Source organism: Brassica oleracea, chromosome C7, assembly GCF_000695525.1.
Source record: "Brassica oleracea var. oleracea cultivar TO1000 chromosome C7, BOL, whole genome shotgun sequence".
NCBI classification, from domain to species: Eukaryota; Viridiplantae; Streptophyta; class Magnoliopsida; order Brassicales; family Brassicaceae; genus Brassica; species Brassica oleracea.
In genome coordinates, this window is record NC_027754.1 from 17438407 (window position 1) to 17448190 (window position 9784).

The following is a 9784-nucleotide window of genomic DNA, read 5'->3' on the forward strand; positions in this document are numbered from 1 at the left end:
TAGTAAATCATGATATTCTTTGGTCTAGGGTTTGACAACATATATTGTAGTATTGTATGTATTCCTAGGGTTAGATTTTGGAAAGCTTATATGTTTTTTTTTAAAATAAAATTTTTACCTACATGCGATTATTTATGTGTATAGTAATCATTTTTAAGTTTAATTTGATTTTATGAAGTGTTTTGTTAGTTAATTTAGTTTAGGGGTTGTGTTTAGGGTCTAGACGACTTCCATGTAAGTCGTCTGGTGAATTTAAACTAGACGACTTAGAGGAAAGTCGTCCATACCGGACCGAACCTTTAATTTTACCAATTTACTTTTAAACTTAACCGGTTTACCGGACATTTAAATACTATTTTTAACTTTTTCACAACTTTTCGAAACACTAGCGCCGTTTCTCTCCAAATGCGATTACGAAGGCGACGCTCTGATTTCTCACCGCCGGTAATCTCTCGTATTCCATCGTTCTCTCCGCCGGTAACCTCTCGTATTCCGTCATTCTCACCGCCGGTAATCTTTTCTCTTTCGACGAATCTTGTTTCTCCTTCATGTCGTAGAGTATTTTAGTAGTTTAAACTGATCATCTGCTTCCTTTTTTCAGATCTGAAACCGCATCTCGTTGAACTCCGCCGCGGGTAAGTTATTTCTCTTGTCTTAAGGCGTTTAGCCGCCGTAAAACCCTAAAAATCGTAGTCTTGATTCTTCTTTTCCCGTCGATTTTTGCTGATCTATCACCGCTGGTGTCGTAGGAGACCATATCTTCTCCGATTGTAAGTCATCCATCTTTTAAAGAAACAGTTTTTCTATTTATTCAGATCTGCATGCTTAACAAGATTTTGAGATCTGTAGACGACGATTGTTGTAGTGTAATACTGAAAGATAATTCAGACGACTTCCAGGAAGTCTTCTACGAAGTCTTACACTCTGGAAGTCTTCCAGATGACTTAAGACTTCATAGAAGACGTCTGGGTGACTCAATTATAAATCTTCTGCGAAGTCTTTTCTGAAAGACTTTGTAGACGACTTAATTTAAAGTTTTCTGTGAAGTCTTTTCTGGAAGACCTCAGTCTTTGCTAATCCGTCAAATATCTAAGTTGATATCTTTTATTTACTGCAGATAGCGTGATCAAATTTGTTCAAAAGGACTTTGGTGAAATATTTCCACGATGGGACTTTGATGTAGAGGACTCGGCCGCGGAGAACATAATCAAAGCCATGTTTAATGCGAAACTTAGATGGAAGTGGACCATGGATTGCTGGGAAGGAAGTGAGTGCAGCGGAGATAGAGAGTGGTGTGAAGGAAAAAAGTGGAAGACCTCGGAAGAAACCTCGTAAATAGACTCGTAAAGAGAAAGTCTGTTGAGGCGCGTGCAGAGGCTAGTAAAGTGTCTCCTACAGAGGCTCGTTCAGAGGCTTTTACGACTGTTGGTGGTATGACCAAAAAGCAGATTGAAAAAAGCTTCAGGGACATAGATGATGTCATGAGGGATGGGTTTGGGATGTGCCTTAAGGAGATCAAGTTGTTGTGGGATATGATGGAAGTTATGGAGAAGAAGGTGGGAATCACCAAAAAAGGGACTACATCTAATGATCTTCAAATCACAGCTTCAAGTCCGCCTAAACGTGGGCACGAACCCGAGGTTAGTAACAAAACCTCTCCCAAATTCACAGAGAAGAGAATCACTAGGCAAAGTGTTAGGAATAATGACTGATGTGCTTTGTTTCTTGTGTGTGCATGGATGAACCATTGTATGTCATAACATGTGTGAATTGGATCTTTGGTTATTATTTAATGTGTGAATTGGATCTTTGGTTAATATTTTATTTGATGTGTGAATTGAATATTTGGTTAATATTTTATAAAACCATCTTGTACATCAAAATTGCAGAGTGAAAGCGTGAATGGAGTGAAAGGAGAACATAATGACGCCCAAGAACCGAGTTCCTCGAAAGAGCTGAGTCTTGTGATAGCAAAGGAGCCCGAGGTGAAACCTCTAGAATAGAGTGGTGAACCTAGTGTTCTTGTATTGGACAAAGGAGTGCCCATTGTTTCAGATGTACAACAGGGGGAAGCTCAGACAAAGAGGTTAAGGCTATGGAATATGTTCGTGGAAAGAGTGAGCGAGAAAGGAAACTTGCTGTCTCACATCAATCTCTTTTTAAGGGAAACAACACTACCAAACTGATCATTCCAAACAAAAGGGTTTGCCAAGGCTATAATTCTTTTGCACCCGTTGACAAGAAGATGTCGAAGGTACTCACTGACTGGGTGAAACTTGATCCGTAAGTGAGAGAATGTCCCATAATGGCTTCCTTTAGCCTACAAAAATGTTTGTTTATCTATATTTTGTGTTTACAGTTATTATAAAACACCTCTGGACAAAAAACCACGTAGATGTCCAAGTCAGTTTTATCACATCTCTGAATCCCCTTAGCATGGCTGAACTACGGGGTAAGTCTTCTGATATTTACTTACCAGTAAGTCTTTTGTTATGTCTTCTTTAGAAGACTTAACAGGCGACTTACGGCTAAGTCGTCTCATAAGTCTTCTGATAAGACTCTCTGACTTGTATTGTTTTATATGCAGCATATGAATGCTTTTATTAATTTACTGAGGCAACAGTACCAAGATAATCCACAACATTTCAGGAGCGAGAAAATGTGCTTTCTTGATCATGCATTTTCTCGGCAGTAGTCCCACAAGTACCCATAATTTAAGAGCGACAAGGGCGATGTCAACGGTTTAGGAAGAAGACTCCCTGGTGGGGCGTGGAATTATCATGCAGACATAGTACCAACATTTTGCCAATCTATGAAGATTTGGGGGTTGGATGTTAATGATATTTATGCGCCAGTAAACTTCAGGAATGAGCATTGGATTGCTATATGGATCTCGATCCCTAAGAAGCACATAGTCGTCTGGGACATCATTATATCACATATTAGCTGTGAAGATCTCGATGTGGTAATGCAGCCTTTTGTCACAATGGTCCATTATCTGCTTGTTGAGTGCTCTAGCTCTGATGAACAACGTGTCCAACACACACTGGAGCCATACACATATGAGAGAGTTACCATTGGAGTACCTCAGTGCCAAGCTGGTGATTGTGGCGTGTTCACTCTGAAGTACATCGAATGTCATGCTCTTGGGATGTCATTTCCTCCAGAGTCTTGCAATAAGAACGAGAAGGCTATAAGGGAGAAGATGGCGTTGGATATATTTAAGTAGACTCCTGGATGTCATTCAAAAGAGAACGAAGACAATGATGAGACATGGGAACTTATGACGAGCAAGGCTAATGATGTATGATGTTTTATTTGTACTTGAATTGTGCTTTTGTATGATAGATTAGGAAAGATGTTGTTTTTTGTAACACGATCAGGATATGATGTAGTTTTTTGTAACCTATCCTCCTACCAAACTATCATTTCGTAGGAAATTAGTTTGGTAGTGCAGTAACCTTTCGAATAATCTAATTTAATGGTGGATTTGTTGTCTTTTTAAGTTGCAATTTTACAATAAAAAGGGAAACTTCATAACACATATAAGTTCAAAACACATATAAATTCATATCACATAAACCCATAACACATAAATTCTTAATACAGAGAAGTTGATACACAGATAAGTTCATAACATAAAGTCATAACATATAAGAAGATATATATTCTTCTGGACGGCTAATCAGAAGGAGTTAAGTCTTCCGGACGACTAGTAATAAGGTCTTCGAAGAGTTTAGTCTTCTAGACGACTAACAAGAAGGTCGTCCACGTCAGTTCTTACATTCTGGACGCGTATGGCCAGTTTCTTTGCAGACCGAACACCTATAAACCATGTGTAGCTTCTGGGGTGTGCGCCCTCTCATCCTAGATAGCTCCAACCAAGATTTTCACCTTGATTTCTTCTGTCTCCCCGGACCACGCTTTACTTCCGGAGGAAAGCATGTGTGTGCCTCAACTTGTTATCCAACACAAGGATATATACTCTCTGAGTATCTTGCAAACAAAGTATCATTTGAGTAGACCAGGCATACAAGTGTGGAGATATGCAAACCAACATATGATCCAGCTGCTATAGCATGAGAGCAAGGTATTTTCTTGACTGCATAGATACCACAATCACACTTTTGATGTTCCAAATCAACAACACAGTCTTTTTTCCACCTTTCACAAAGAATCGCCATCCATCAATTTGTTGGACAGACATCGTATCCGCTATCTCCGATCGAACAACAAGCAAGTATTCAACCCCCCCCCGACTATGTTGAGTTGTGAGACTCAAAGCATCTTCTCTCCTTTTCCAAAAACACCTTGATAACTTGTCCCTTATGAACTCCCACAGGAATTGAATCGGAAATCCTCTAGCTCGCTTCATTGCAGAATTAATAGATTCAGCGATGTTGCTCTTTTTTATGTTGTACCGGTCTCCCTGACAATGAACCCTTGACTACAGGGTCATGTCGGCATTCTCCAAATACGTTGCAAGTTCCGGGTTTGCACTCTTTATCTCATCCATGTAACGTTAAAAATCGTAAAGTGTATGAGCATAAGCAGCACCTTTCACCAAGTACAAGAGATGCTTCCCTTTATACTTTTGGACAATGTTCTGTTGAAGGTGATAATAACATATTCCTCAGGTAGCCCAAGGAAACACCTTATCACACACACTCTTAATGGACGCGTGCCGGTCGGAGACTATCACCAGAGGATACTCATCAGATACACAACTCGCCAATTTTGTGAAAAACCATTCCCAAGATTCATCATTTTCATCATCTACGATCCCAAAAGTCAATGGAAATATCTGAAAATTACCATGCGGCTGCAACTAACATAAACAGTCATACTTCCCACTTAGGTGAGTCCCATCCACCAAAATAACCCTTCTCTGATACTGAAAACCTCGGATAGAAGCTCCAAATGAGAGAAATAAATACTTAAATATATTCGGAGAATCAAGTTCTATACCAGTGACTAAACCCGGATTTGCTGCTTTGATTTGCTTCAAATATAAAGGCAGTCGTTCATACCCATCTTCCGCTGATCCTCTCACCAATTCTTGCGCATATAATAAGGCTTTGTATGAAGTGGTGTAATCAAGTGTCATGCCAAACATGTTCTTCATTGCATCTTTGATATGCTGCGGATTCAACCCATCAATGATTCCAACACGATCTATGAAAAGCCTACCAATATACTTCAGAGTACAGTGTTTCCGCCGAGCGATTCTGTCTGCCACAGAACATGTATGCATTTCCACATACTTGGTTACCCAAAACGTGCTTGCCCCATATTTCACACTCGCTTTTAGCTTCCATCCACAACCATTAACACGACATGTTTCCAAAAGGAGAGTTTTCATTGACAGAAAAACTTACGCTACACCGCTGTCAACCGCATATCTGAAATCAGTGCATCCATACTAGCAAAACTCTGGTTGACATAGAACTTGTTAGCATTCGATTTTCCTCCTTCACTAGCATATGTCCCTTTGAAATCTTCAAAACACATATCATCATCTTCTTCCTCATCCTCATCTTTAACCTTTCGAAAAATTCACAGACGATTTCCATTTGACCGGATTGTGTCATAAATTTGAGTTACACATAAGTCGTCTAGTTGAAAGCCAAAAAAATCAATATTTTATTATAACTAGACGACTTTCATGTAAGTCGTTTCAGGTTAGATTTGCAGTTGGAAAATAAAACATATTTTCTAGATGACTTATTTGAAAGTCGTCCGGTCGACGACATATACGAAAGTCGTCCAAGATAAGCAAGGTTTGACCAGAATCTCGGAATAAAATCTTGGACGACTTTCGTGTAAGTCGTCGACTGAACGACTTTCGTGTAACTCGTCTAGAATAAATTAAACTTTTAAGTTTTATTTTCCAATTGCAAAATTAACCTGAAACGACTTACGTGGAAGTCGTTTAGTTTTAATAAAATATTGATTTTTTGGTTTTCTACTGGACGACTTACAAGAAGTCAAATTTCTGACACATTCCGGTCAAATGCAAAACTAACATGTTTATCCTAGACGACTTACATGGAAGTCGTCCCTGGGTTTCTCGAGTTTTTTTAAACAAACAAAAATGGACGACTTCAGTATAAGTCGTCTCAAAAAAACACATTTAAAAGTCAATTGCAAAACTAACTTCTGCATTGACCAGAAGACTTCCATGTAAGTCTTCTACAGCCAGAAGACTTACCCGGAAGTCTTCTAAGCAAACAAATCTGGATAAAATCTTGATTTCATACCTTAAATTAGTGAGATAACTTCCTTAGCACACAGAAGTCTTTTCCAAGCACACATAAGCTCAAATGAAAGTAACCCACCGAGAATCATAACCTTCAATTGCTTTATGAACCATAAAAAAATTAGAATCAAAATTTTGGGGGTTTTGGATGAATATGGAGAGAAAGTAAATAGATGTTGTTTTTAGTTCATAAGAATTGAGAAAAAAAGTGTAAATCGATTTTTAGGTGCATTAAGAGCTTCAAATTGGTTTTTCATGGTGGTTGGTGTATTGATATCAACAACAATATTGTGAATACTTGAGGAAGATAAGGGTGATAGAGTAAAATATGCATTTTCGAAAAGAAAAAGAAAATGATGACATTTTCGTGAATAATCTGAACTTGAGAGTGGAAGAAGCAAGTTAAAGTTCCAAAAAAATATGGATTAGTTTTGTATTTGACTTCAAGTTTTGAGTTATATTTGCAAAAAAACCCAATTATCTTTTGAATATATACAACAATATGATTCGATTACCAACATTGAGTTGGTTTAGTAATTACTACTATATAAAAGCAGCTAAATTGGAGCTCTTTAAGCACTGCCACATGAGAACAAATATTCATAGCCAATGAAACTGCCATGTCATCCCGGACTGGGCTTGAAAAAAAAAATTAAGTTAGCTTTCCAGCCCATTTAAACCATTTTGCAGCCCAATATGTTAATATGATAAGAGACGGTTCGGGTTATATTGCTTTATCGATCCTGTTTCATCATCCCTAACCCTAAGGGCCGTGTCAGACCCTTTGTCGATTCTCTTTCTCTGATAAGAGGTGGCTTAATGTATTATCAGGCCACCCACCTGAAACTAATCCAGCATCTATAACCTGCTCGCTCCTTCCCTACGTCTCTCGACGGTGTCGTTGTTGCTGTGACGTTTTATGTTCACCACCCCTCTGGCCAGTCAACGGCATAACAGTTTGGGGTTGCATTCAATCGACATAATCACCCTTCTCATTAACGCCATTGATCCAGAGACCACAACCTCCACTACGCCGCATTCATGACAACCCCTTCTTCCTCCATGTTTAGTGAATCTAGACCTATAAATATGAGAGCAGGCTTCGTTGATATGCATCACTTGCTCCCTCTCAAACATTATAATCCTTATAGAATCACTAATCAGCGATGGCAACCTCCTTCGTTTTCATCGTCGATTGGAAAGCCGGCCGCTGTAACAACGTCGTTGAAGTCCGTTTGTTGAGGTTTTCGGAGGCATGTAATGACAAAGTTGATAAGCCGCCGAAGCAAAGCATCTATTGGTAAGCGTACAGCTCTAAAACTTTGCATAAACAAACTATTGTGTGATGTTCATTCTCTCAAATTTAAAACAGGTAATCGCGATATAGGGTACAACCATACAAATGTTGAAAACCGCGGGGAAAGCAAGCTCCCCGTTCATCTCCGATGTTTCCGATGTTGTGGGCATCACTTATACGATTTCAGTTCCGACACAATTCATTTAACTTCAAAGCATCAGACCATTACCATTTCCTGAATCTTCAATGAACGTCAGCTTCGTCCAATCCCAGACTTTGGTGATGATGTGAGTTTTCCAGAACACTGCCCACAACATCATTATTTTACCTAGGATATAATCATGTCTGTTTCTGTGAAATCAGGGAAGCAACGGACTCGGAGACAATATACACAGAGCAACTTCACTTACATCCACGCTGAGTCTTGGACACGCCCACAATGCTAATGAGCCATATGTGGACCCGGTGGCTATACATACACTAAGACTGCTCCCACCAAGTAGCAATGCATCTAAGAAGGCACACAGCGGTTAGCTTCAAGAGGATACAATCTCCTTTTGAATTTATTTAGTTTCTCCTATGTCTCCCAGTCAATTTACTTTAAATATAAGCATATTTCCTACTTAATCAAATATGAGGTTGGTTTGACGGCTAATCAGTCATACATTTATTGTCATAATCAAATACTATTTGCTTCTAATATCTATTGGAAGTGTCACAAATGACTAACTTTGGCCTACCAGTAAATGTATTTTCTTTATCAAATTTGAAAGTCAAAGACTTAGATCAATCACTAGCCGTATTCCTTAGTAATCATTATGAATGATATCCCTTTTTTATTATTTGAAGAGCATTTTAAACAATTAACCTTATCACCATGTGTGATTAACAAAAATGTCATTTCCTATGTGTCATCATAAGAATCATTCTCACACTCTTTATTAAATAGTCTTCTATTGCCTAGACTAATTACATATAATGTCATTTCTCATTAAATTTAATAATATGAAGAGATTATATTACTATACTATATGAGTTGTGATTGCATTAATAAAAACGTAGACAATACCCGAGATAACTATTGCGTGGAAACATAAGTAAGCTAAATTTCGTTCTTCTATTGGTCAAAGCGAGACGTAACCGATGGTTATGCCTACAACATTATCTCTCTTTGATCAGTGAGAAGAAGCCTTGCATATATAACATGAAACATTTCAAGGTATAGTTATTCACTTCAATGGATTTTAATAATTATCGAACAAAACATATATAGCCACAAAATGAATGGCAAAATATAGTTATCTATATTTTTAGCATAATATTAGTGGATTGAGCGATGTGTATGCTTCATTATTTTACAAATTTTTAGTATAATATTAGTGGATTCTTCGATGTGTATGATGTATTATTTCATAGAAGCTATCATACATAATTTTTTTTTTAATAAAAATTGTTGGGATTTTGACTATATATATACGATTCATGTTTTATAAGATTCATGTTCTTTACGATTCATAAATAAAACATGACCTTTTCTGGGACTGGAAAATATAAACGATTCAGAATTATGTTCTTCTATAAAACTTCCTTATGTGACATTTATTTTGATTAATATTTTTGGATTATTATGGGATACATGAAATTTATTTTTGGAATTTATTTTAACAGCATCAATATAAACGTTTTTATATTGTAAAATCAAAATGTTGTCTATAAAAAATCTATTGAATATCTTGCGAGATTGTAAAATACATTCGAAAAGGAATTTCATATTAAATTTTTTCAATCCCTTAAATTTTGCAACAAGATTTTTTGATTTTGAAATTATATTAAATGGTAACAGACATTAAATTTGGTAATTTATATCATTCATCTCTGATTAAGTTTAAAGTCAAATATCATTTTATTATGGACTTCCTTTATTTTCCCTCCTTGCATGTAAGACTTTCTATAATTGTCTGGAAATCTAGGATTATAATGTTATGCGAAATTAATAGGATTATCTGATATTTATAGTCACAAATGATAGGGTTTTGACTATATATTCGATTCATATTGTTATAATTTGAATATTCTTTACGATTTATGAATGATACATGACATTTTTTAGGGTCTGGAATGTATAAACGATTCATAATTATGTTCTTCTATAATTATTTGGTTTGTGACATTTATTTTGGTTTATTTAGAGACAATTATATATGTGAGTAAAATTTAATTTGAAACTG

At 36.9% G+C, this 9784-nt stretch overlaps 1 long non-coding RNA gene across 1 annotated transcript; it reads left to right on the forward strand.

The window, feature by feature from the left end:
- The first annotated feature begins 7222 nt into the window (after positions 1-7222).
- On the forward strand, positions 7223-8198 carry LOC106304587. Its single transcript, XR_001262776.1, has 3 exons — positions 7223-7559; positions 7632-7843; positions 7920-8198. It is a non-coding gene; the product is annotated as an uncharacterized LOC106304587 (long non-coding RNA).
- The last annotated feature ends 1586 nt before the right edge of the window (positions 8199-9784 follow it).